Here is a 26110-nt window from a genome sequence, read left to right as displayed (position 1 = left end):
CAATGAACAGGTCATGGCTATGCAGCATATGAAGAGGCTGCGCAATTGAGCCCATTTGTTCTAAAGAGCTCTATCACAGCCCCTGGTGTTTACTGGGAAAAAAACCCCTACCATCTGCAGATGGTTTAGCAACAAATGTATACCATTTCCATGTGTTAGTAATGCAGTTCTAGAAATGAATCTAATCAGAGTGCTGTTTTAGCAGGGAGGATGTTCTCACTTAAATCCAAAACACCATTTCCATCATTTACAGATTTTTTTTTTTAATTTCCAGATTTTTAAGAATCAAAATCCAGCTGCCTTTCTGCAATATGCCATTTAGACATCTTGGAAATAAATCTACATGTTAAAATAGTAGCAACACTCACGGGTTATCACTGAACATTATAAAATATCACCCTGTAACCTGACGGTACCTTAGAGAGGATATACTTACAATTTAAATTTCAAGAATGTGTCACTGCCTTTTCTTTCATTTATTGAGTTAAAATCCAAACTATTTTAGAACCATAAATTTTGTGATTTATGCAGAATTTATGCCCATCAGAGCAATCAGAGAAAGACCTTTCAGTGCTTCATTTTAAGCTATGCCTACACATGAAACTAGTCTGACTAAGGTCAATTCTTATTTGATCAAACCTTTGGCTTAAGTAAATCTTAATTTTGTTCAAACTCTATTTCAGGGGTGAGGAAGGATGTCCAATAGAGATAAATTATCAGAAGAAAAACACCAGCTCTCCACAGGAGACAACAGAGGTGAGTGGATCAGAGCTCAGGCCTCAGATTTCACTGCCCTGGGTCCTAATCTTGGCCCTGCCACTTATTAACTGACTCAGTTTAAACTTAACCACCCCCAACCTCATCATCTTAAAACGGCAACAGTGAGAATACTTCTGCCATGGTGATGTTGTGAGGATTAAAGGTGAAAATGAATACAAATGCTTATCACAGCTATTGGCACTCAAAAAGCATTCTATAAATGTTAACTATTATTGTTTGGTAAACTGGCTTCACAAAATGTCCTAGCAATGAAATCTTTGAAAATTTGATTCTGCAACTAACTATTGGAATCTGGAATTTGCCTCGTGGATTGCCAATGCCATTGGATCCCCACCAGTTCTCATGATTTAATTAATGAACATATAACTGCCAATTTCCAGAAGGGAGAAAGCCAAAGAAAAGTAGGGATGGTATTATAGACAATAACTCATTGTGAATCAGGAAGGAACATAATCTTTCTAGTCATTAATGAATTAGAAACCCAGCCAAGGGACTTGCCTGGTGGCGCAGTGGTTAAGAATCCGCCTGCCAATGCAGGTGATACAGGTTTGATCCCTGGTCTGGGAAGATCCCACATGCCGCAGAGTAACTAAGCCCGTGCGCCACAACTACTGAGCCTGCATTCTAGAGCCCCACGAGCCACAACTACTGAGGCTGCATGCTGCAACTACTGAAGCCCGCACGCCTAGAGCCCACGCTCCACAGCAAGAGAAGCCACCACAATGAGAAGCCCGCACACCGCAACGAAGAGTAGCCCCCGCTCGCCGCAACTAGAGAAAGCCCGCGCGCAGCAACGAAGACCCAACGCGGCCAGAAATAATAATAAAAAAAACAAAACCCAGCCAAGGCATGAAGCCAAGGTATGAAAGGGGATCATCAGCACACAGAGGTGGCTGACTGCAAATTTCCTTGGATTGGTGCTTTGTGACCGCCTGGAGGGGTGGGATAGGGAGGGTGGGAGGGAGGGAGATGCAAGAGGGAAGAGATATGGGAACATACGTATATATATTACTGATTCATTTTGTTGTAAAGCAGAAACTAACACACTATTGTAAAGCAATTATACTCCAATAAAGATGTTAAAATTTTTTTTAAAAATTTCCTTGGATCTAGGAGCATTAGCCCCAGTCATCACGTGTTGTCCCTTGGGGCTTGTCATGCCATCACTGGTCTTGGCCATTTGGAGTCCAAGAAACAAAGCCAAGAGACTGAAATGAGAGTGGGCATCTAGAGTTTTCATAGTGAGAAGATTCTAGTTTTCACTATGAAACCTGACTTGGAAAAGTGGGCCTTGGCACTGGCATATTTTTATCCCTCTCTTCAATGCCTGTCTTCTTCCTCTAGCCCTGATTTTCTGCAGCACCAACACACAACACTTAAAGACATTGATTAAGGAAGACAGACAAGACCATCCTTCTTCGGAAAAGGACAATCACCCAGATAAAACCAAATATGCCCAGTATTCTGACAATTATCTCACCACTACTTATAGGAATGCAGGTAAGAAAGTACATTCTTCTTTACCTCCCAAGATGCAAGTACTTAATGGGAACAGGGACACACAATTCCTTTATTGTGACCTCCATATCTAAATTTTTTCAAGGTAACATAATCTACACGCACAATTTGGAAATATGTAAACATCCCGTAGGCAGGAATCATGGTTATCTTACTCACTGCTGTATGCAAAGAAACTAGCACAGTGTCTAGAACATAGTACGTATTCATGAATATTAAATAAACAATGAATGAATGTATATGAGCTCACTCACTTTTGCGCTTCTATCTGAAATCTCTTTCTACCATTGCCCATTCAGCTAACTTCTACTCACCCTAATAGTCTCTGCTCAGTTGCCATTCATTCTATGAAATCATTTCTTTCATTTCAGGAAGGAGAAGACCTCTTTGCCTCTGTTACCATACAATCTAGAGCAGGTCTCCATGTAAAGTTTTCTATATGCAAACAACAAAACCCATTCTGAGGAGTTCAAGCAGAAAGTGACTAGTTAAAGGATATTGGGTGGCTCCCAGAATTTGGGGGAGGGATGGAGATCCAGGTGTGAATGCTACCTACCTAAACATAACAGCCAGGAAAGAGCCCGACCACGCCAGCTGCTTGAGAGAAACACGGCAACAGCTGCTGCTTAGCACTGATCAGCCAGTGTAGACCTGAGGATGTAAGCATGGCTACTACCGCCTCAGAATAACTAGACACCTCTACCACTTTCCTCATCAGAAGATCCCATCACCCGTGCACTGCTGCAATCTCACGTTGATCACTTCCACCTCCGCTTGTACTAGCACATCCAATTAGAAGAATGTAGGCTACGTACCTGACATCTAGCCACAAGGGGTTCTGGGAAACGTACGTTTTAGTTGTCCAGACTCTGTAGCAGAGGAAGGTGAACTAGAAGGTATGTTGAGTGAGTCATCCAACTCTATATGTGCTACTCTCCATGACACCACTGTCTCCTTCGCTTGGTATGAATTCCCTAAAATCTGAGAGAAAAAAATCAGCACCATGGAGGATCAATGCAGAAAATCCAACATGTGACCAATAGGAGTTCCAGAGAGAGAACAGAGAAATAGGAGAGAAAGAAATAATACAAATTAATTTCCCAAGATGGAGGACAAGAGTTTCTATACTGAAAGGTAAGAATTTAAAAAGACCCTTCCTAGATACATCTCTGTGAAATTTCAGAACACCAGAAATAAAGACCCTAAAAGCTTCAGAGAGAGAAAAGGGTCATCTACAAAGGAAAAAGAAAGAAACCGATGGGCATAGCAGCACCGGGTGCTGAAAGAAAATGGAACAATATCTTTAAAACTGAAGAAAAATGGTCTTTGACTTGAGTTCTATCCCAGATAAAATGTCATTAAATAATGATGGCAGGCTATCTTTATATATGCAGGGCTCAGAAAGTTTACCTCCTATCCATTCTGCAGTTGAGAGTTACTTGAGAAGATGTGTTCCAGTCAAATGAGGAAGTAAATCAAGAAAGAGGAAGTTGGGCTTCCCTGGTAGCGCAGTGGTTGAGAGTCCGCCTGCCGATGCAGGGGACACGGGTTCGTGCCCCGGTCCGGGAAGATGCCACATGCCGTGGAGCAGCTGGGCCCGTGAGCCATGGCTGCTGAACCTGCGCGTCCAGAGCCTGTGCTCCACAATGGGAGAGGCCACAACAGTGAGAGGCCCACGTACCGCAAAAAAAAAAAAAAAAGAAACAGTAAGTCATAAGATCCAGGGGATGGTGTGCCCGATTTAAAGGAGAACCGAAGGGGAGGAAAACAACAGCTAATTATCAGTCCCAGAAGGCCATCAGGCTACATTAGAGGAGGTAGGTAAATGGAGAGTTCCAGGAGGAAGGCTCCGGGGAGAAAAGAACCTCCATAAACTACACAGTATGCTGGCGACATTTTAGGAGCATAAGCAGATGATAAAGGCAGAGAATACAAAAATTAAGGCAATTAGAAATTCCAGGAAAAATTAAAAACTGTAAGAAGATAAATGTAATCATAGCACACTACTCTGCTCTCCAGAAAGATAATACTGTAAAGACTCTAATGATTTCTAATTTTTAAAATCAGCAAGACAAAGCACACACAGAAAAGACTAGGAGTATTATGAATCTTGTTAGTGTAAAACTACAAATTCAAATGAGAGATGTAAGAAGGAAAGAGAGAGGTGAAAGGAAGGAAGGGGTGACTATGTAATATAGGATGCCTTACAAATCGAGGAGTATAGTACCCAGCATCCTTAACCCCCTCTGCTAGTACTAGCACCTCAATTTCCCCTTGGGTCATTTCTCCTCCACAACATACAGGCTCAGTGAGACTGTTCATCCACATGACCTACACTCTCTAGCCAGTGGGTGAGTGTGTGGCCCAATGTAAGCCAATCAGACTTTCTCTTCCTGGTAAATTAAGAATCCCCACTGATTCACACAGGGGAGTACCCTAAAGACAGTGCATTAATTCCTGCTCCTTTTGGACTCCCAGAACAATTCTTATTCCTTGCTTCTCTAAAGCCTGACTCTTTAGCAAGAGCTGGTTTCAACTGATAAGATGTAATAAGATAAATAGAAATTTAATTACAGTGTTTTAAATTTCAAAACCTGGGAACTGAAAATAGTGACGTAAGTATGTGAAGGGTGAGGGATTAGAGGAGGGATTAAGTAAGCAAAACTCTCATATCTTAACAGGAAGTCAGTGTAAAAAGTGTAAAGCTGGTACATCATGAAAGGGCAGTACTATAGCAAATTATTTATCAATGTGGAGGCAACCATCAGAAAATCTAAAACTTTGAAATTTAGAAAGAGAAATGGTTTCTGGGAAAAAAAGGGACCAGGCTAGGGAGAAGTAGAAAAGGAGACTATTTCTTTTTGTCATAAACTCATCTTAACTTCTTAGTTTTTTCCCGGTGTGTATTTATTAATTTTTTTTTTTTTTTTTGCAGTACGCGGGCCTCTCACTGTTGTGGGCTCTCCCGTTGCAGAGCACAGGCTCCGGACGTGCAGGCTCAGCGGCCATGGCTCACGGGCCCAGCTGCTCCGCGGCATGTGGGATCTTCCCGGACCGGGGCACGAACCCGTGTCCCCTGCATCGGCAGGCGGACTCTCAACCACTGCGCCAGGGAAGCCCCTGTATTTATTAATTGATACAGTTTTTAATGTTAAAGAGGTGGGAAAAATAAAGATTTTTGGCCTGTCTATAATGGAGATGGCTCAGAATTTCAAATCCATCTTAAATAGACAGAAATAAGCTCTGGAAGCTGTTCTGGAAACTGGCACATTACCTAACATCCCTGTCTCAGACTCCAAGGGAGGAAGCAAGACTCCCTCCATTGGTGGATCGCCCCGGACTCCTGGACTAGGCAGAGGCCACTGCCTCCTCTGAATGCCCTCACAGGGACCCCACCTGTGGATCACCTCGAGCATGTCTTTGCACTTTCTTACCATGCCCTTGCCAAGTTCAGAGAAGTTGGCACAGGATTCAGATGCTTTGGCTTGTTCTCTGCCCATCTCCTCACCCAACCTTCACCCTACCCTCCTAGAAAATCAGAATCAGTCTTATCTCTACTCTCAAGGGATAAAGAAAACAACATCTCCATATCTTTAAGACCATGAGATTTGTTTTGAATGTGAATCAATTTTTACTGTTCTGATAAGACAAGGATAGACCTTGATACTGAAGGTATGGAGACAGCACTTCTTCTGGGCTGAATTAGAGGAAATCAGAAGCTTCAAGGTATGTTTGTCTTTCTCTACCAAGTAAACTCTGAAGGTGACTGAAGCCTCAACAATGACCCAAGTCGTAATAGGAGGCAAAAGGTGGCTACATGCGTCTTTTCCCCACCTTCACATTCCTGTACTCTTGGGCGAGAGTAACCAGCTCCTTTTTCCACATTCCTCTGCCGTGCTCAGTCCTAGTTCTGAAAGATGGTGGGTGTTCAGAGGAGAGGAATGAAGGAGTCTGAGGCTGGAAGATGTGAGGGAAGAAATGAGATCAGTTAGAACTTTTCAGGCTGCAGACATACTGGAGTCAGGTAAAGAATTACTGACATTTTAAAGGCAAGCTGCCCAGCACCTTCAACGTGTCACTGAGTCAAATCTGGTAATTCCCAGAGGTGTCTCATATGTGCTCATGACAGTCCCCTCATCCTCTATTCTGGTTCTCCTGTTAAGATGTTTACTTCTTGGCTCAATTAGCAATTATAAAATGGAAGTGATAATTCTGGCCCGTAAGAAAAATGCATGCAATCACTTAGCAAGTCAGAGGGAATATGCTCTGTAAAACCAAGGTACGGTCCTTTTCACAGTGTAGTACCTTGGACAGGATTAGGAAGTACCGACATCAACAAATGGACTTATAAAATTTATCCAGCATATCATTTGGGCATATCATGGTGAGATTCTAATCCCAACCTTATGGATCAATATTGGTCCACTGGCACAACTATATGTGCCAATAGCACTATTTTAATAAATTACAAAGAACTATTATAGCAAATTTAAACTCAATTGAAATCTCAAATGATTACCGCTCAAATTCTAGCTCCATTTTTTAGCAGCTGTGTGACCCTACAGGGAAGAATCTAGATTTTGTAGGGCCTGAAGCATATACAAGCTGGGGAGCATTTAAGAAAAAGAATATGAAATGCATAGATTCAAAATCAGTACAGAGGGACTTCACTGGTGGCACAGTGGTTAAGAATCCACCTGCCAATGCAGGGGACACGGGTTTGAGCCCTGGTCCGGGAAGATCCCACATGCCCCAAGGCAACTAAGCTCGTGTGCCACAAGTACTGAGCCTGTGTGCCACAACTACTGAAGCCTGCGTGCCTAGAGCCCGAGCTCCGCAACGAGAAGCCACCGCAATGAGAAGCCTGTGCACCGCAATGAAGAGTAGCCCTCGCTCTCCGCAACTAGAGAAAGCCAGTGCACAGCAACAAAGACCCCATGCAGCCAAAAATAAAATAAATAAATAAATAAAAATCAATACAGAGACTTGGAAGAGGCTTGTATAAGTGAGAGGACTGAACTTAAACTTTATTAGCTTCATTAGAGACCTGCCACTAGGTACCTGGGAAAGTTACATGACTGTTCTGAACAACAGTATACTTACCTATAAAATTAGGACTGTTCTGAACGATAGTATACTTACCTATAAAATTAGGATAATAATCATTACTCTGTGGAATTAAGGAATATATATATATATATATATATAGATGATATATATATGATCTATCTATATATATAATTTTTGAGTTCCAGATGCTCTCAACACAAGATTTTATATATATATGTAACTTGTTATGAATATTCAAATGTAGAGTCCATATAATCTAATGATTAGGTTAAATTTTTTTCTTTTCATGATTTCTGATTAATTGTGGTTTTATATGGATAGATCCCAATGGACACAGAGACTAGATGCTCAACAGCCAGTAACATAAACTCTCAGAATTGACAATAAAGCATGGAAATGGAGCAGCAGTTGTCAGACGGGATCTTGGCAAAGACAAGGAAAGCAATTTGAGGGACGGAGGTAAGTAGGGTGGAATGTTGCAGATTTGAATGTTGAGACCACTCCACTACCACATCACCCTCTCAAAAAGGGTCTTAACCAACACAGCCTCGCTTGAGCTCATAGCCCCTATGAGGTAAAGGTGATGCTCATCCTTCAGAGGGTCTTCTTAGCCAGCTCATTCCACAGCCCACTTTACATGTGGCAGAGAATCGAGCCTAACACCTTCATCATCATTTACTGACTGTCTCTCAAATGTCAGATTATAGTGCTAAGTGCTTCACACGTGTTTTAATCTTCCAAGTGCCATTATTTCTATTTGACACTGAACCATTGGAGCTGAAGTTCAATATCTTTCCAAAGATATTGGACACTAGTAAGTGTCCAAAGACACTAGTAAGTGTCTAGGCACCAACGATTTTTCTAACTATGTTAACAGATTTGGAGTCCATTTGGGACCCGCAAAAGTTTTGGAACCAGCAGAAATTACTTGAGCCCTGGCCTGCATCTAAAACTGAATCCTTATCCTCTCTAAGGGAGTATAATCTCCTCAGGAATTGACATGGATAACATCACTAAGACCACAGGTAGATTAGATCATTTCTGGGGCTGTTTCTTATTTGTCTCTGTATTGCTAATATCTAGTACAGTTGCTTGCAAAGTAAATGTTATGAGATGAGGGAGCAAAACGAATACTTTGGTCATGCGACACATGAGGGGCAGGGCCAGGAAACCCAGATCTTCTGACTCTTGGCTGTTGACGCTACTACTGTTGACACTACTGCTCCTTCTCTATGTCACTTTGGCTGCTGTAACAAAAAGACCCCAAATACAATGGTTTAAACACATAGAGGATTATATTCTTCTTATATAAAAGTCGGTGTAGTCAATTCAAGAGAAGAAGATGCAAAGGAAAGCAAATCCCTTTCCTGTAAACACCTAACCAGGAAGCTTCAGATATCACTTCCAGGCACATTCTACTAGCCAAACAGTCATATGGCCACATCCAGCCACAAGGAGTGCTGGGAAATGTAGTCTTTACACCCATCTAAAATTTCTATTAGCAATAAGACAGGACAATGGTAGTCCTGGCCACGGAGAGGCAAGTCACTGTGTACAGTGGGAAAAGGACTAAACTCAGAGATGGGTATAGAGGGGTTTTTCTCACCTGCAAAATATAATAAAAATCATAACTACCTTGACGTAGTTTTTTCAACTCTAAACAACAATGGTAATTAGCATTTACTGAGCATGCCCCATGCTCTAGGGGCTATACCATATACTTTACACATATGATTTAATTCCATTTTCCCAACAACTCTCTAAGGCTGGCATTATTATTGTCCCTTTCATTTTAGAGATTAGGAAACCAAGCCTCAGAGGAGTTAAGTAGCTTGCCCCGTGTTCACAGTGAACGTGTGAGTCACAAAACCAGACCTGGGCTCGCTGACTCCAAAGCCCAAGCACGGCCCCTTGGCTACACCTTAAGTGGAGATCATCGCAGTATCAGCATTGCAGGGCTGTTGGGAGCATGAAAGGGGGTGTGACGGATGGAGCACACAGTAGGCCTTCTCTACCTTCCTCAAGGAAGGCAGTGTGTCTTGCTGGGGCTTTAGGCTCCCTTGTCTGAGTTGAGTAAAGAACCTGGCTCCAGAATGGGGACTGTCCAGAAACAGTTCACAGTCGCTGGAGACAGGCTGGAGCCGAGAGAAGGAGGAATCAGGCTTGAGAGAGAAGAGGAAAAAAGCAATAAACTGAAAAATCACAGCTCTGCAGGCAATGGAATCTATTACTCAGAGATTAAAATGTCACAAGGAGTACACGTCAGCACCAGACTTCGGAAAATGTTTTTTTCCATCATAATTACTGCTCGCCACTAACACAGAAGACTATTTCCTTTCCTAGGGAGGAGCTTGCCCCACTTGGTGTCTTTCTAGTGTTCTGCAGACCTCAAAAGTTGCTTCTTACATTTGTTCAGAGTATTAACAATGGCCAACACCAGTAAGCACTTACCACGTACTAGCTACTTAGAGCTTATTAATCCTCCAATAACCCTGTGAGATGGACACTATTCATTTCATCCTGTCTTACAGATGAAGAAACTGAGGCACAAAGGTATTAGGTAACATGCCCAACCTCACACAGCTGGTGATGAGAGAATCAGGTTTCGAACCCAGCTCATCCGTTCAGGAGTGTGATCTCAATCACTCCTCGAAATTTCCCTCTCACGGCCCAATTCTGTTCATGGGAAAGTGGGAAGCAATACAAGTCCTCCCAGAAAGAACCTGGCAAGTCTTCCGTTTTTTTCTTCCACATTGAAGTACAATGTGAACCAAAAATCTGAGGCATGGAGGGAGTCCACGTCTAATGTCAAATCCAACCTCAGCTGGGGTTAGTAAACTACATTAAGATTCATATCCAGTGGGATCTTACTAGCTAACCTTTAAAAATGATTTTGTAGAAGAATATTATTAAGTAGGTGAGATCATAAACAGCATGTATAGTGTAATTTCCATTAAAAAAATAAGTTTCTAAACACACACACACATAACTGGAAACTCACACATCAAATCATCATGAGTCCTTCTACCTGAATAGCAAGATTATGGACAGATTCGTTCATCTGATGGCTCTCCTTCCCCCCGTTTCCATCCAGATCCCTATATTTTTAAATATTTTTAAAAATCAAGTTTACTAGCCTTTATGTGACTGATTTATTTATTTTTTACTAGAAGAAATACCTTAAAGCTGATTTTAGCCTACCTGTGTCAGTGAATCTTTTAAAAAATGTTTCCTTTTTAGGTTGGGAAAAAAGGGAAAATTTAAAATAAAAATTCAGTATCAGAGCATTCATTTCTCAGATTTCTAAACAACAAATTAACACCTTATCGTTTATTCTGTGAAGTCATATTTTTATTCATTTAAAGGAAGACAAAAGTTGAAGAGGACAAGGAAGTATAACAAGAAAACTGTGAGAAAGGAAAGGATGACCAAGAGACATCAAATATGGAAGGCATGCTGTCACCGGCCAGCATTCAAGAGCCTCGCAAATCTTGCCGGCATCTCCACTCACCAGGAAAACTCACAAAGGTGACTCAAGTTCAGGAACCATCACAGGCTGGTACCTGAAATCACCTGAAAAAACGCTGAGCATGGCTACCTCCTAAACAAACAAGGTACTGCTTCTTTCTCTTCTATTTTTTTGAACCAAAATTACACTAATAGAAAACTTGGAGGACAGCACAAAGAATTATTCTTTTTCTAAGCCATTTGGTAGTTAAGTTGCCTAACTGATGGCCCATCACTCCTGAATACTTCCATGTGCAATCGCAAGGACATCATCCTGTATAACCACAGTCCAAGCTTCAAAATCAGGAAATGCACACCCATACACCACCATGGTCTAGTCCTCAGACCTCACCTGAGTTCTGCCAATTGTCCCGATCACGTCCTTTACAGCAAAACGACTCAGTCCAGAACCGAGCGACAGTCGTTGTCTGTCTCTTTTCAGACTATTCCTTTAGTCTGGAATAGTTTCTAAGTCTTGTCTTTTGCAACCCGACACTTTTGAAGATTTCAAGGCCAGTTATGTTGTAGAATGTCCCTCAGTTTGGGTTTGTCTCTGTGCTGTGACTTTGTTAAATGAACGTTTGTTAGGTTGGAGCACAGGGTGCTGGATGGTGAGATGCGGTTCCACAACAGATCATAGGAGAAATTGACGCAGAGAGACTTACGACTCGCAGGTCCCAGAGGAAGGACATGGCACCCCTTCAGGGGCCACCTGGGGAGGTGGAGGCAGAGTGCAGACAGAGGCAGCACCCGGGCAAGTGCCTTTCTTAGGGTCCAAGCGTAGAGTGCCTAGGGGTTCCCTGGGCAGGGCCACATGGGTCAGTTCAAACCAAAAGAGCAGGCAGACACTGAGGGCCTAACCCCGCAGGTTGTAGGTCTGGCAGGGAACCCAGAGAAAGGGTCAGCGAATCTGAGGTGGCCGTGAGGAGAGGCTGATCGGATTTTTGTTGCTGTGGAAGAATTAGCAAAGCGCTCTGACCACCACTGAGGACGTTTTCTTTCTATGTGTGATAAACAGCAGGGCCAGGAGATGTGGGGAAACAGGAGGAGGTAAAAGGCATTAAAAGAAAAAAAATCACAGGGAATTTAGCCTCACATTTGGAAATCATGTTCTCCTCCATCGTCGTAATTGAAAAGGCAGGGATCACATGCACACGTTATGGATCCAGTGCTCAGAGGCAGGTGAGGTCAGGATAGTTTTCGTCTGGATCTGCAGGCCAGTGTTCCGACAGAGCAGCAGAGGCCAACAGCCCTTCCTCATCCCGTCCCCAGTGCCGCCTCTCCTCTCCCCACTCCCTCCTTCTCCTCAACCTTCCTTTTCTCATCCTTCCAAAAGCAGTTAGCCAAGATTTCAGCGAGACCGAACTTCATGAAGAATGGGAGCCCCCCCAAGTTTTTGTTTTTAATTAAATTTTTATTGCGTAAAATATACATGTCATGAAGTGGACCATTTTAATCATTTTTAAGTGTACAGTTTAGTGGCATTAAGTACATTGACACTGTTGTGGAACAATCACCACCATCCATCTACAGAAAGTTTTTCATCTTGCAAAACTGAGACTCTGTCCCCATTAAATAACAACTCCCCATTCTTCTCTCCTCCAGACCGTGGCAGCCACCATTTTATTTTCTGTTTCTGTGAGCTTAGTTACTCTAGGTACCTCATCTGAGTGGAATCATACAGTAGGTGTCCTTTTGTCACCGGTTTATTCCAGTTAGCATAATGTCTTCAAGGTTCATCTGTGCTGCAGCCTATGTCAGAATATCCTTTTTAAAGGATGAATATTCCATAAGATTTTAAAAGTTATGTAACTACAGTAGTCTGCTAGGGCTGCAAAGTATAGCAGGCTGGGTGGCCTAGACAATGGATATTAATTTTCTCACAGTTCTGGAGGCTGGAAGTCCAGCACTAAGGTGTTGGCAGGTTTGGTTTCCTCTGAGGCCTCTCTCCTTGCTGGCAGGTGGCTGCCTTCTTGCTGTGTCCTCACATGGCCTTTCCTCTGTGTGCTTGCATCCCTGGTATTCAAATTTCCCCTTCTTATAAGGACACCAGTCAGACTGGATTAGGGCCCATCCCAATAGCCTCATTTTCACTTAATCACCTCTCTAAAGGCCCTATCTCCAAATACAGTCACATTCTGAGGAACTGGGGGTTAGGGCTTCAACATATGAATTTGAGGGGGAAACACCTCAGCCCATAACAGTAACCTTCCTGAGAAACGAATTCCTCAACTGTATGAAAATCACGGTGGCCACCCCATAGGTTGCTGGTTCAGAAGATGCCCATGAAGAGCTTGGCACGGCACTGGAGCATGGCCACCTTTCTACGAGATCAGCTAGCATCACTGTTTCGTTTTCCCAAATCCTAGTATGTGTCTTTCCAGCATATGTTGAGTGCACAGTTAACAACGTGTGTTACTTCTTTCATCTTGGATTGGGTGGGGTCTTGGACAGCAAGAGGAAGGAGACCCAAGAATACATCATTGCAGGACAGGGAAAAGATGGGGAGGCTAACACAGACTTCAACTGCTAAGTTCTCCTGTCCCAGCCAACCTGAAATTTTACAGCTGCCTTATTTATTTTTCTTTTTTGCGGTACGCAGGCCTCTCACTGTTGTGGCCTCTCCCGTTGCGGAGCACGGGCTCCGGACGCGCAGGCTCAGCAGCCATGGCTCACGGGCCCAGCCGCTCTGCGGCATGTGGGATCTTCCCGGACTGGGGCACGAACCCATGTCCCCTGCATCGGCAGGCGGACTCTCAACCACTGCACCACCAGGGAAGCCCCTGCCTTATTTTAATGATGGGTGAGCATAACGGTTATAACTGACTGTGTGCCAGGCACTGAACTAGGCACTCTATAGAAGCTGTCTCATTTAATCCTCAAGTTGGTACTATTACTATCCCAGTGCTCAGATGAGAAAGCTGAGGCCCAGAGAGTTAAAGTAACTTGCCATGTCATAGAGAGGCCAAGTGCTGGAGTCAGCATTCAGACCCAGAAGTTCTGCATGGTGAGCCCAAGGGGGTCCAATGACCATTACATAAAAATTAAATATGAATATGAATAAAATGATAAAAATACTTATATAATAAGGGGGTATGGTTAGAGGATAGGATATGGCTATTTTCCGTCATTTAAAATTTTCTGCTTCTTCAATAGTGTCTGTGGAATTCATTATTTTTAATTTAAATTATTCTAACACAAGACTTTGCATGCTGGGGCACTTCTCTTTGAAGGATTAAAAAAAAAAAGTGCATATACCATCTATCAGGTATTGCTGCCTAAAGAATTGGCCTGTTTGTCCTCACCTGGGATTTTAAGAGCAAGCATCCACCTGCCCCCTTACAGCCCCATCTGTCTCCATCAATAATAGATTTTCAAAAGACTGCTTTTTAAATTTTTTTCTTCTCTTTCTTTTTTTCCTTCCTCTCTTTGTTTTTAAAGAAATACATATGTGTGAGCTCATATCAACTTATCCTTGGAATATGTGTGTTGCGAGCTCTGGGCCCCTCAAGTTTCAATGTGATGGATGTCTTGGATTTGAAGAGTTCTGGGAAGAATCACAGAGGGTTGGGTTGTTTTGTTTGTTTTCCTAAACTGTAGACTATTTTATTCTCAAAGCAGTAAGAAAACCCTAACCTCACCACACCCACCCTTCCAAGCCAATTTCTAGGTTGTTCCTCTAAGAAATGCATGAAGTCCCACGTATTCCCTGGTGGTCCAGTGGTTAAGACTCCATGCTTTCACTGCCGAGGGTGCGGGTTCGATTCCTGGTCAGGGAACTAAGGTCCCACATGCCATGTGGCATGGCCAAAAAAAAAAAAAAAGAAAAAAAAATGGTGAAGTCCCTATAAACGACAGTAAGAAAATCCCTTCCTCTGCAAATTGTCTAACTTTCTGGATTCCATTGGAAGAACCATCTTTTTAATTTCTGACTTCTTTGCCCTGAACCTTGGACAGATTTTGATCTTGTATGATTGAATTTGCATGGGATATATAACATTAGAGGTAATTAAGTCTCCTCAGTACTCTCTCAACATGACCCAATCTTACTTTCAGCTCCATGGAGATCTCAATGACATCTCCAGCTCACTCACCATGTATACACCATAAAACCTACTGGTTTCACAGCTAGTTACACAGCTCCTGAGAGGGTGGACTTTGACACACCTTGTCAGGTGACTGCTATGCTGGCCACAGCTGCCACTCCAAGCCAAAGACGTCCAATATGGGCCAGACCTAAGGAAACTGTGAGGTGGTCTGAGCTGAGAATGCATCCTAGTTGGGAAGCCCCACACTAAATGGTAAATATGCAGTCTGATCATCTTGAATGCTGGACGCAAAGAATATAACCACAGCACAAAGGCAGGAAGAGGAAATCTAGAGACAGAACCAGAAGCAGAGAGAGTCCTGAGCAGGGAAGACTCAGTAAGCAAAGAACAATGGTTTCTCCTCTTAAGAGAAGACTAGACTATAGTAACTGGAATTGCTGTGGTCTCCCGCATAGTTTTCCAGTTGTCCATTAGGTCTGAGCGTGTAGCTGCTGAGACGGTTTTCTCTGCTAACTCACTGCACATGTGTATTTCTATCAAAATCTCCCATCTCTTGTGGTGTTCTTAAGTGTACCATTTTTTTGTTTTTTTGTTTTGGGGTTTTTGTTTTTTGGTAATTGGAAAAAGCCCAACAACACCTTATCTAAAAATGAATTCATAATCCTCTCTCCCAAACCTACTCTTTCTTATTCATTGCCTATGTCTACTTTTGGTATCACTATCCCAGTTTTTCGATTTCTCCCAATACCTTACCAGTCTGTCAATCCATTTGCCAGGTCCTCTCAATTCTATCTCCACAATACAGCTCCAAGGTATCAGGGTTGGGTAAATATTCCTCTCACATAGCACTACCCCCCAACCCTTCACTCTTGGCAGACATCACTTATTGATCACTGCACTCTTTCCACTTACCTAAGCAAGGCTAAAAGCCATAATAGACCTACTCCTTGAATGTTTATTTTATATATAAGGTATCATGCTAAGCATTTTGCATGCCTTATCTTATTTCTCATAGAAACCCTGTGAAAATACTCTATTGGTTTTTTCATTGTATAGGTGAGAAAACTGAGGCTCAAAGAGTGAGGAGAAATACCCTGGTTCCTCCCCCTTCCTCCAGTCGTCTGGTCTTTCTCTGTGGCCACCCACCGAAGGGACTCAGCTGGAATCAGTTGGCAGGGGAGCCAGGGAAATAAAGTTTGCAGGAGTTAGCTCCTTGTGGTGCAGAGCAAAGCAGAAAAAGAACAGGGATTGGATCTGAGACCAAAAGAATGCCTGGTGAGAAGCTTCTTCTGATTTCACAGTCAAAAGGAACGTGTCCTGACTCTGAAAGATGATAGCACTTGATCCAGAAATTTCCTTCTGCACTGAACACTATTTATCATAGTTGCTTGTGTATATAATATATTATTTGCAAATCTTTTCTCCTTTGGTCGATAGCCTGTAAAATTCTCTTGGGTAAGATACAAGTGCAAATTATTATCACTCCTGTCGTAACGCTTAGCCCCACGCCTTGCTCAATAAATATTATTTAATGAGGAATGATGGATTTTCAATGCCTGTGCTTCTTTAGACTAAGGAGTAGAGCAACATGTCGGGAGGGTATGCCAACTACAAGACAAACACCTTACATCTCCCTGGAGAGTCAATTTCAGTGTGGCAAGTAACTTTAGACAGAATTTTTATACGAAAACAAAAAATGAAATCAAACAAAATGTACATGGTTTTCTTTAAGATAAATTACTTCAAAAAATACTAGGCTCTCTATGTATTCATTTTTTAATCCTTTTGTTTTTCAACAAGTATTGACTGAGCATTTTCTATATGCCTGGCACTGTTCTAGACAGACCTGATTCCTGCCTTCAGGGATCTTACAGTCTAGTGCAGAATTCTATAAAGAACCGACAGCAAATGTTTTAAGCTTCCTGGGCCAAACATTCCTTGTTGCATTACTCAACTCTTCCTTGTAATATGAAAGCAGCCACAGACAACACCAAAATAAACGAGTTTTTATGTTCCAATAAAACTTCATTACAAAAACAAGCAGCAGGCAGGATTCAGCCAATGGGTCATAGTTTGCTGATCCTGTCTAGCAGGGAAAACAGACATTAAATAATTTAGGATGACACACTGTTAGAGAATAATATAAGATGCTCTATGGGCAAAACTAGGGTAAGACACTTAGCCCAGGAGCAGGACCAACTTTGTGGGTGTGCAAGCAGGGCCACTCAGAAGGGACAGCGTGCTTGGTTTAATGCTCTGTTGTCAGAGTCTTGAAATTCTTAATTATGTTATATTTGAACTTGTGAAGTCAGAAAGGACAATGGAGCACGTGTGTGAGCACAGCTGCTGTGCCAGGCATTAGTGCACACACGTGGGGGCTGGAGCACACAGGCATGGCAGCCGGCAGCACCAAGCACCCGGCCTGGCCTTCTGGTGAGCATGTGCACACCTGGGGCTGTCCAGAGCCCCTTGGAGCAACGAGGGCAGCCCTGCCTGGGACCTGGACCCAGATTGGTTGATGGCGGCAGCAGCAATAGCAGATGCAGTGGTGGTGGCAGCAGTGGCAGCTGTGGGAGAGTGGAGTGGTTCCAGGGGCAGTGCTGGGACGCATGGTGGGAGATTGGCTAACCCGTTTCTCCCCAGAGCCTGTCCCTGTGGCATCTGCACAAATATTAACTCTCTAATATGAGCACCAGGACACTCAGGCACTCAGGTGGTAAAGGTTGTCAGTAAATTATTACAAATTAAGGGTGTACACATTGACATTGCAATAAAGCATGTCAGGGCCTTATTAAAATTCTTCAAAGAATTTAGAATTTCTGGTTTTGAAAACTGTTACAGCATTGCAAACCAAACATACATGGGCTCAGAAATAGAAATTAAATGTAAAGATTGTTCCATTCAATAGAATAGAACACTGCCTTCACACAAAGTTTCAGATAAACAATTAACAAGGAAGACAATATGTAAATGAATTTTCTTATATTTGAAGATACAGTGATAGAATGCATATCAGGCATTTTGAATTATATAAAAATCATGAAGCCACTTTGGTTTCTTATAGATTTTCACAAGTTGCAGGAACTGTCAGAAAATACTAACATTAAATTTGTGTATAAAAATCATATAATTAACTGATTAGGTAATATAAATGCTATATGTAAATACCACTAATTTAATTATTTATAAATAATATAAATTTGCATATTAAATTCAGAATTACATGAAACTGATTTGTATAAAGAGTTAACTCTGTAGAATATAGTTCCACGGGAATCATCACCTCTAGAGGTACTGAAACTTATATTTCAAAATAATTTACCAAATGTGTATCCCAATGTTGTCATAGCCTATAAAACTCTCTTATCTGCTCTGGTAACAATTGCATTAGTAGATTTTAATTGTCAAAATTAAAGTTATCAAAAAATATTTGTAATTTTACATTTGCCAACAGCAAATGACATTGCTTTCAATTATATAAATTGAAAATTAAGTTATTAAAAGTACACATTTTTATGACCTAATGAATGAATATGTAGGAAAGCAAACCAGAAGAATCTCGGTATCATATTAATCAGTATTATTCATTGTATTATATAAAATTATGACATCAAAAATATGTTTTACCATTAAAAAACCATTTGTGGGCTTCCCTGGTGGTACAGTGGTTGAGAGTCTGCCTGCTAATGCAGGGGACACGGGTTCGAGCCCTGGTCTGGGAAGATCCCACATGCCGTGGAGCAACTAGGCCCATGAGCCATGGCCGCTGAGCCTGCGCGTCTGGAGCCTGTGCTCCGCAACAAGAGAGGCCACGATAGTGAGAGGCCCGCGCACCGCTATGAAGAGTGGCCCCCACTTGCCACAACTAGAGAAAGCCCTCGCACAAAAACGAAGACCCAACACAGCAAAAATAAATAAATAAATAAATTAATAAACTCCTACCCCCAACATCTAAAAAAGAAACACATTTGTATTGTTACTCATGTATCACTACACTTATCACATTTTATAAATAAAATTATTATAAATAATATAATATTTTAAAAGGAAAAGCTTTATATTTTACCTGTAACTGAACCTTTTTTCCCTGCTTTTCGAACAAGAGGTCTGTATTTTCATGTTGCGTTGGACCTCACAAATTACACAGTTGGTGCTGTCCAGGAATCCAGGCAAGCTTTCCTGAGGAAATAAGTAGAAAAGCCCAAAAGCAAGAGAGAGCTTGTCACACTAGGGCTGTGCTTCCTAAAGGGTGGTCCCTGTACCAGCAGCAGAATGGCAGATTCTCAGGCCCCACTATGGAAAATCTGATTTTACACTCCCCCCAGGTGGTCCTGACGCCCCTCAAGTCTGAGAGGCACTGCTGCAGGGGGACTGAGAGAAGAACAGTGGGTGTGTTGGGAGGTGGGGGAGGAGCCAGGACCAGGTTCTTAGGACAAGGAGGAGAAAATGGAGGTTTTTAAGCAGGAGTAAAAGCACAAGGTCCTCAAGGGTCAGTACATCCACCCCCACCCCCTTCCTGATCTCGTCTTCTACTGCTCTCCGTCCGTCTCAGCCACACGGCTGTCCTCTGACACGTCAGGCAGTCCCCTGCCTCAGGGCCTTTGCGCCAGTTACTTCCTCTTCTTAGAATGCTTTCACCCCAGAGCCCTTTGCATTCTTTGGATGTCTGCTCAAATGTTACCTTCTCAGGAAGGCCTTCCCTAGCCCCCCTATTTAAAATCATCCCCTCAATGCACACATACACACACTCACACCTTGATCCCCTCTTCCGTGTTTTATCTTTCTCCCTTGCACATACCAACACCTAATATATTATACCACTTTCTTAATTTTTGGGTTAAGTGTCTATCCTCTCTCATTCCCCACTGGAATGCTAGTTCTACAAAAGTAGTGGCTTTATTCTGTTTCATTTACTGATATATTCCTGGGGGCCTAAAAATACTGGTAGAGAGGGAACACTCAATAAATATTTATTGAGTGAACAAATGAAGAGGTTTCAATTCAAGTAAACACATGACTATAATTAATAAGAAAGGGGTTCTCACAACCTGGTTAATAAAGTTGCTAGCAGTTGTTCTTAACTTGAGGCTAGGAGCTGGGTTTATTCATGGAGGTAGAGACCACCACAGCTCTGGGAAGGGAAAATCCATGTGCTCCCCTCCCCTCCTCGCTTGCAGGGGTTGAGGCCATGTTACCGTCCTGCACAAAGGACTGTGAGTAGAAGAGGCACGACCAGACCATGGGTGTTAATGGGAGTCTCTCCTCCACTTCTTCCGTCTCATTTGGCTGTGACCTTGCATGTCTGTGTGGAGCCACAAGGTCAATGCAGAGAGGAAACTTCCTTAGGCTTTCTGTGAGGGAGAAATAAACCTTTGTTGTGATAACAGCATTGAGATTTCAGGGTTTATTTGTTACTGCACTGTAGCCTAGCCTAGCCTGACGACTACAGTCATTATCAACAAGCAGAGATAGACAGCAAATTCAGAAAAGTTGAATCTTCTGAGCAATTCTACTATGAAGGATATGTATTCGGTAGCTTTAAGGAAGATCCTGGACCTTGTCCACAGGTGTAAGTCTACAAAAATGCCACCTGACAACGTCCCAGTTCTAAAAGGCAGAAACTATGAAATGAACACATAAAAGTGTACAGAGGCAGAATCTATAAGTATGGACTATGGATCAATCTGTCTGGGTTTGAATCTCAGCTGTCCCACTTACTGACCTTGACCAAGCTAATTAGCCCTCTGGGCCTCAGTTTCCTCACATGTAAAGAAGGATAATAATATTAACTACTTCGAGAATTGTTAGAGGATTGGATGAAGTAAGGGAAGTAAAGTACTGGGTTCTCAGTGCTTGACACAAACTCATTAAATTTTCACAGCAACTCCATGGGCTAGATACTATTTTTACCCCCGTTTTATAGATGACGAAGCAGTTGCACAGAGACATTAAATAACTTACCCAAGGTCATGCAGCTAGTAAGTAATGGAGCTGGGATTTGACCTCTGCAGTCTGACGGGAGGGACGGGGATGAATCCTGAGCTGGGAGTTAGGCAGACTAGAGGCAAATCTCAGCCCGAACACTCACTAATCAGTTGACTTTGAAACAGCAACTTAACTTTTTGCGGTCGTGATTTCTCTCTCTCTTAAATTAGGGAAATAGTAATATGAAAAGTAATAGTATCCCTACAACATCAGGCAGTTGTTGAAGGCCAGCTGGGATAGTGTTTATAAAGTACCTCCCACATGCCTGGCCCAGAGGAGATGCTTGCCGAGTGTTAGCTACTGTTATAATGACAACATCCCGTGTGGCCACAGTCTTGAGCAGCTGTCTGGAATAGAGTCACAATAGGGTGGGCCACTGGTCAGTCTCTTCTGCTCCTCACTGGAGTTTATGGGGAGACCTATTCCCTTGCTCTGGTATCACACATCTAATAGCGCAGCCCAGGTAACCGAGGGCAGCCCCATTTCCATTCCCCAGGATACATGTGGGATGGGGGGGCTCCAAAGCAGGGTCCCCTCCATCCCACCACCACCACCATGACAGCTTTTCCCTAGGAGGCATGCCTCTCTCATCCCCCTAGAAGCCTATTAAGGCTTCTCTCTTTGGGTCAGGCCAACCTGGCCTCCTATCTGCAGGTCAGAGAACAAGGGGATTAACAACTCAGGAAATCTCTGCTGTCTGCATGCACGCCCTGCTCATCACCACTTTCACCCCGAGGCGAAAGAAGCTACTGATTTTCCGAATCATCGTCAACAACAAAAAAGTTCCATAGAATCATGACAACCAGCTCCGTTATATTGTTCAGATGCCAATTCTTTGAAAATCCACAATCCTCTGATGACAGCAATGTGGGTGCGGGTGAGTAGGGTGAGTGGATGGGGGAACAGGTCTTAGGGTTGGATATAGTCTTAGGTTTGGTTTCAACCTGCCTCCAGGGTAATATTGGCCTAGATGCTGCCATCATAGCTTGAGGACTCATTACTCCCTAGTGGTCACTGTGGGTTTTACCAGATAGAACAAAGAGCAGCAAAAGATACAGGAACAGTGTTTAGCTAAGGAAACGGCATTTCCCAGGGAAACAGCATCCTGTGAACTGTCTCAGCATTTTAGGTCTTTCTGAGATGTTCCTGTTTTCATCCTTCCTCAGTACTTCCTGTTTCTCTTTCACTTAGTTTCTTTCTCCTTCACTATGCCTATCTCCATTTCTTCTTGATCTTCCTCTCCCCTTCCTTGCTACCCTCTTCCTTCCCTGCTTTCCTCCTCTAACAGCTATGATCTTTCATGTGTTGAATCTGTATTGCTGTTCCCTGTTATTAACAACTAGGACAATTTATCCCCCCAAATAGAAGTGACCAGATTTAACAAATAAAAACACAGCGCCCGGGTAAATTGGACTTGTAGATAAACTTATACCAAAAAGATTATTTGTTGTTTTTCTGAACTTTAAATTTACTTGGGCATCTGATAGTGTATTTGGCAGCCCTACCACCAACTAATTGTAGGTCAGTGTGGGTCTCGAATAATGTTTGTCCTGTGAATCAGTGGCTTTTAGAAATGAAATAGATGTCCCATACTTGCTCTGTGGTAAACTTCATAACGCTATTATTATTTTTAAAAGGTGAGGAACCAATATTCCCTGAACCCTCTACATAGCGGTTTTTGATTTCTTGCTTTTTTATAATGCCTACATCTTTAAGGAGTTTTCTTTGAAGGCAGCTGGCCTTCTTAGGGCATCCCCAAGCCTGGCAACCCCTGGGCAACCCCCCCAGAGGCTGGAGAAGGCCGTAGCTCAGAGAGCAAAGAGTTCCGAGTGGTCAAGTTTCAACAGGAATGTCAGGCCTCTGTGAGGGGGAAGGTTACTTCTGCAGGGGGTGAGGGGAAGGGTGGCTTATAAGATTTTTCTCTCGTTATCACATCTTTGCCTCTTATTTGCTATATCCCCACAGTCACAGTGTGCGTGGGGTTGGTGGGGTGGAGTGGGGAATACTCGCCCTTTCTTATGTTCCTTTGGCGCTATTTGAGAGTGAAGCTTACAACAGAAGGAGTGATGGCCAAGGCTCCCCAGATGACACTGAGGTCAATCACTGCTGACAGTTAATACCTAGTTAATACCTGGCCTCCAAGCCGGATAGCCTTCCAGTCCGCTGGTGGCTGAACAAACACAGCAGGCATTTAAAGGTCACGGGGTTGCATGAGGTCAGCAGGGCCCGACCTTCTGAAAGGTGTGGTCATCTCCCCTCCACGCTGAGAACGTTTTGAAACGACTCCAGAAGCTACAGCTCCTCTTCCCCAAGGCACTGCCAGGGCCTGCAGCCAGGCCCTGCCGTTTCTGAGTGGCGTGGTCCAGGCCGGGCTTTCTGCTCTCCCTGCTGGAGGCCCGCCATCCTTATTGAGTGTATTTCCAAGAAAGCAGTTGACAGGCTTGGCAGTGCTATTCCTGGAAATGTTCAATAGGCCATCTTCTGGCAGGGGCCGCTGCTGACGGATGGGTCGGAAGGGGAGACCACGTGCTCAGCGCCATCTCCACCCTGGCCTATTCCCAGGTGCCTCCGAGCAACAGCCGTCCCCAAATACCACGGGCTGTCAGCTGTGGGGGGTGCTGCGGGCCTCTGCGGGACTCACTTCCTCCCTGGCAGGGCAGCTGCCAGCGAGCTTGCTGCTAAATGAAGACAGGCGTCCTGCGACTATAAATTATAACACACAGCAGCTCCAGCTGATGCACTGCCTGTCCCGCAGGAAACTCCACAGGGGACACTTGCCCGCTGCCAAAGGGCATTCTAGACAGTGGCTTCAGCTCTTGTGGCAGCCTCGGGAGACAGGCCAAGCCTGTCGCTGGGCAGAGGAGCCCTGGCAACTCCCAGAGGTTGGAACTTTCGTCTGATGTGGGGCGCAGTCCCGACCTTGGCTTTTCTGCCTCTGCACTATTAACCTTTAGGGCCAGATACTTCTTTGCGGGAGTAGTCTGTGCACCGTCGGATGTATAGCAGCATCCTTGGCTTCCGCCTACTGGATGCCAGTAGCACCTGTACCTGTGCCCTCCTCTGCCAGTTGTGTCAACCAAAAATACCTCCAGACATTTCCAAATGTCCCCTGAGAGGTAAAGTTGCCGTTGGTTGAGATCCACTGGTATACAGGAAAGGAGAAGGGGGCCTTTTCAGGGTGATGCCAGAAAGAGACACAGAATCGCAGAATTTGGTCTCCATTTGAGCTGTGTGATGCCAGGCAAGTCAGAGAAACCTTGGGCCTCAGTTTTCTTATCTCTAAAATGGAAAGAAACAGAAGGGCAAACCAAGGGAATGGGGAGATCAGTTGAGATAATGCATGGTAGGCACTTTGATAGGTATTAAAGCACCACAGAGAACATCATAGTAGTAGATTACCTGATGCTTGAATCCTTCCCTACCTCAAAGGGTCTGGCTCCCTTTGAAAGGAAAAAATAGCTGAACATTTATAAAATTCCCAAGACTCTTAAAAAAGAAACAAATACTTTAGAAAGCTTTTCTCTTTATTATTATTTTTTCTTCTGAATTCAAACAAGGTTAAGTATGCTATGACTGCCTGAGGTTAATGAACATGATTTTTTCTTATCTTCCTTGAAAGAGGTTTTGTATCTTTTCTTTTTTTTTTTACCAACACCCTAGAAATTGCACCCCTCCAGTGAAAGAACAGAAAGTAAGAATGGGAGGGTCTTTCTATTTTCTTCATAAAATTAGTACCTTTTTCTTTATAATTTATAACAAAACCAATAAATGAAACCCCACAGCCCTATAGAAAGACACTGTTGCTTTAAATGAGCTTTGCTGTTATATAATTCTCTGGCTGACTTCACCCAGCCAGCTTTCAAGGAACTGTAAAGAAATCTTTAAACACTAATATTTCTCTTATTCACACTGGCAGGAAAACACAAAGGAAATGGACAACCTGAACTACGTCAATGGTAAAAAGTGAAGAGCCAAGTCCTTGACAACAGGGCTACGTATGCCACCCCCCCTCCCCTGCACCGGCCCTAGTCTTGGGGTCCTTGTCAAGCTCCAGGCAGCCATGGCCCTTCCTTTGTGGCTGTTGTCCATTGGAAGATCCAAGGCCACATGTGCTTTGGGAAACAAGATACTGTAATTAATCAAAGAAAACAAAAACAGCTTCTTTTCCATAATGGGCCCATCGAAGGGCTTTTCTAGGAAAACCCCGATCAAGCTGCTCCTTCTATTTCCCTAAAGGCTAACAGCCAAGGGACAGGGTTGGAGGGGTGTGTGAGGAGGTATCCATGGAAGTTTATTCCCAAATAGTCCTCAAACCGCTAAGCATTGTGCTAACTCAAACCGCTGAGCATCAGCTAACAGCAGGGGCCCCGTGGAAGAAATCAAGTCTCCTCTTTCTGAGGCATCACTGATCCTGTACCGACCCAAGAACTCACCTTCTTCTACAGAATTATTCTGATCAGACAGGATTCCCAGAGGGGACCTGGGAAGTGAGACTCTGAACCAAACTAATGAGGAAGTGTCAGAAAAGGCAGCCAAGCAGCACTGTTGTAAAACCAACTCTTACCACATGCTTACCTTGTTAGAAGTAAACACAGTGTAATTCTGGCACAGTGGTTCCCCCTTACCCGGGAGGGATACATTTCAAGACCCCCCAGGGGATGCCTGAAACCTCGGATAATACTATATTTATATACTATAGATAATATGCTTTTTCCTACACGTAAATAGCTGTAAGAAAGTTTTGTTTTTAAATTAGGCACAGGAAGAGAATATCCCAATTGCCAGCATCACTACCCTTGTGCTTTGGGGCCATTATTAAGTAGAAGAAAAGTTACTTGAACACAAGCACTGTGATACTATGACAATTGATCTGATAACCAAGACACTTACTAAGTGACTAACAGGTGGGATGCGCTGGACAAAGGGATGATTCTCGTCCCAGGCAGGATGGAGCTGGAAGATGTGAGATTTCACCACGTGACTCAAAATGGCATGCAATTTAAAGCTTATGAGTTGTTTATTTCTGGGATTTTGCATTTAACATGTTCAGACTGAGGTTGTCTGTGAGTAACTGAAACCATGAAAAGCAAAAGCATGGATAAAGGAGGGGTTACTGTGCTAGGTAAAGACAGGTAGGGTTGGGACTAGGGTGAGGAGGGTGAGGCATCACCTCTGGTGCAAAATTTAAAGATACCAAATAA

At 43.3% G+C, this 26110-nt stretch overlaps 1 protein-coding gene across 4 annotated transcripts in view; it reads right to left on the bottom strand.

The window, feature by feature from the left end:
• Positions 1–19449: 19449 nt before the first annotated feature.
• The window catches only part of CRADD (CARD and death domain containing adaptor protein), a 239912-nt gene continuing 233251 nt past the window's right edge, over positions 19450–26110 (bottom strand). For 3 of the 4 annotated variants that reach the window (XR_003432942.1, XR_003432944.1, XR_003432943.1), the window contains one exon: positions 19450–24188. The gene's annotated coding sequence lies outside the window, so the exon portion shown is untranslated. The remainder of the gene's footprint in view (positions 24189–26110) is intronic. The other variant, XR_003432945.1, reaches the window with a different exon arrangement.

Source organism: Aethalodelphis obliquidens, unplaced genomic scaffold (genome assembly GCF_003676395.1).
Source record: "Aethalodelphis obliquidens isolate GAN/ISIS:26980383/991018 unplaced genomic scaffold, ASM367639v1 scaffold8, whole genome shotgun sequence".
NCBI lineage: Eukaryota > Metazoa > Chordata > Mammalia > Artiodactyla > Delphinidae > Aethalodelphis > Aethalodelphis obliquidens.
The sequence above is the reverse complement of the archived record's forward strand: the minus strand, read 5'-3'. Positions and strand labels throughout refer to the sequence as shown.